The following is a 2892-nucleotide window of genomic DNA, read 5'->3' as shown; positions in this document are numbered from 1 at the left end:
AAATTGTGCACCTATGGATGAGGACAATGGGGGGGGGGTGAGGGCAGAGGCACAGACCCCTCCCAGAACAATGCCTTCCTCCACAGCAGTTCGGGTAGCACTGAGGCCATCTGTGACTCTGTCTTTTTCATTCACTTCAATATCACTTGTCCCACCAACCTTCAGCACAGCTACCCCATCTGAGAGTTTGGCCAGGCGTTAATTTAGTTTTTCCTTTTCATATTCACTAGTTGTATCTAACTGCTCGATGATTTCTTTTTTTTAGAATTAAATCTTTATTGTTCAGATTATTACAGTTGTTCCTTGGACTCATTAACTCCAACTAATGAAAATCAAAAAATTGGTATAGAAATTATTAAAAAAGCACTAAAAATTCCTGCAATGACCATTGCTAAGAATGCCAGTGTTGAGGGATTGTTGATAGTTGAGAAAATTATGCAAAGTTCCTCAGAAATTGGTTATGATGCCATGCTTGGAGATTTTGTGAATATGGTGGAAAAAGGAATCATTGATCCAACTAAGGTTGTAAGAACTGCTTTACTGGATGCTGGTGGCGTGGCCTCTCTGTTAACAACAGCTGAAGTTGTGGTCACAGAAATTCCCAAAGAGGAGAAGGACCTTGGTATGGGTGGGATGGGTGGCATGGGAGGAGGGATGGGAGGCAGCATGTTCTAGCCCTGGAATAGTGCTTTACCATCGTTACTGAGGACTGAGAGGAAGCTCAGGGCATCTCCTCACCTATAACTTCAGAGAAGTCAGTTGAAGGAAGTGACTGAAGAAAAGGCTGGCTGATGTTCAAGAAAATCACTCTAACCACCAGTAACTGGTTTCAGTTGACAACATACAATGATTTACTGCTGTCATTGTCCATGCCTAGAGATAATTTATTTTGTATTTTTGAATAAAAATACATTTGTACATTCCTGATTAAAAAAAAAAAAGAATCGGAGAATCAGCGACGATGTAAAGGTTTGGATTTAGCACCTGAAGGTATGAAAGCACCATCAACTGAGATGGAGAAAGTCATAGTGGGAAAAGTAATGTTCATGAGAAATATAAAATCTTTTATTTTTTCCTATTAGGATATGAGATATGGTATCAGAGAACTGGTATCAGAGACCAGTTCATGACCATCTGGAACTCTGAGGAGTAGTTCAAGATGAAGACTACTTAAAAGAATAGTAAAAGAGTATGGTGCAGGGTGGAGTTGTAGATCACCTTTTCTTTTATTAATTGGAGGTGGAAGAGTAATTCAAAAAAGGTGAGACTGTGGCTGGGGCATATTTACTTCTTAAACACTCATCAGGATTTCTTGTGACCCTTTGTGTGGCCTGGTTTGTTGCATCCAGTTTGGTTGATTTGCTGATGGGCATGAGTGGGCATCGGTGAGAATCACTGGGCATGGGGTAGAGGACCATAGGCAGTGAGGCTTGAGTACTGAAGGCTGTGAGTGGAGAAAGGACATCAAGTGCAGCACCAGTAGACTTGGGCTCTGGATAACTGAGATCTGTTGTGATTCTCAATAGGTGAGGTTGAAGGAAAAAGCAATTTGGGAGGGAGGCCTTGATAGCAGAACTGAAGGCTGTGTCTTGGCTGTGGAGCAAGGAGAGTCAGGTTAGTACATTCTGCTGTTTGAACTTACCATGCAGTCTCTGGAACACACATGCTGAGTAATGACTAAGACCAAGGAGATGTCTATGGGAGCTGGGGCTACAGGAGTGCAGATGTGGGAGAAGGAGTAATGTGCTGTTGGAGAGGGAATGTGTGCTGTAAACCAATTCCAGCATGTCATAATTTCAAGCGTTTCATCAAAAGGTTGATGAAACTTGGGGACTCAACAGTGTTGAGTCACACATGTAGTCACCTGCATCTGGGAATAGCTAAAGGCATTTCCCCAAACCTGAATAGGAAACTGATTGTGGCTGCCAAACAGCTAAAAGGCATCTCAATCTACATGTTATTGCCTCCTACTGGCCAAACACCTGTACAGCCGTAGGCTATTCCCCAAACTGACAATGCTTCTGTACCCTTTGAAGTGTATTATCTCCACCTTCCTTAGGACAAATTGTGTTAATAAAAGCAAGGGTCCTAGACAAGGAGGGAGTCTTCAGTTCCTTTAGCTGAAGGTCCTCTGACCCCCAATGCCTTTCAAAATTATATCTCATCTCCGGACTCTTTATTAGTCTCTGGATTCCTATGTCATCTACACACAGCGCCTTTTCCAGATTCCTGAACCCTTCTTGATGCTGGGACAAGAACCCTGGCAAGTGTGAATTCATAGCCACTGATCCCTGATATTGACATAGAGGGATTGAAGGTTGAGTCTATTTCTGGTGATAACTGGATGATAAAATATGTAGAATTTTAGGGTAATTCCTGAAACGACGGGTGTTGTGGTGCTACATGCCAGTTCCAGTATTTAGGTGTCATATAGGTGCACACCTGCCTGTTGTTGTTTGGCTAATGCAGTGATCAATAGGAATCGAATAGGATACATCAATGTCACCTGGGCTTGAAAATCTCTACTGGCTTGGGGAAGGGTGAAGGGTAAGAGAGAAATACATTACAGAGGAGGAGAGTTAGAATGTTGAAAGGAAGGTGATTAGGAACATCCCCTCCTCTTAATTGTGTATATGTGTCGTCTTTGAAGTTGTGACTCTGGGAATGAACGTGTATGAGAGAAGTGGGATACAAAGAATTATGTGGAACAGGTAGTGCAAAGTGTTGGCTTCAGCACCTTAGGATTGGAATCGAAAAGGTGACAAGTGACGCCATGTTTTTGGAGTCTTGGAGGGAGACTTTGTTGGACAACAAGGATATTGCCCGCCGCCCCCTCCTCCGGGCGGTGGCGGAGCGAGGCTGATGAGGCGGGAGCTGGGAGCCCCCCATCCC

General features: G+C 43.5%; 2 pseudogenes; both read left to right on the top strand.

Annotated features, from left to right (window-relative positions):
- Positions 1-98, top strand: part of LOC102253087 — a 3005-nt pseudogene extending 2907 nt beyond the window's left edge.
- LOC102252476 overlaps positions 1-2892 on the top strand; it is a 53371-nt pseudogene that overhangs the window by 39003 nt on the left and 11476 nt on the right.

This window comes from Myotis brandtii, unplaced genomic scaffold, assembly GCF_000412655.1.
Source record: "Myotis brandtii unplaced genomic scaffold, ASM41265v1 scaffold22, whole genome shotgun sequence".
In the NCBI taxonomy this organism is placed as follows: Eukaryota; Metazoa; Chordata; class Mammalia; order Chiroptera; family Vespertilionidae; genus Myotis; species Myotis brandtii.
Note: the sequence above shows the minus strand (reverse complement) of the source record. Positions and strands in the feature narration are given on the sequence as shown.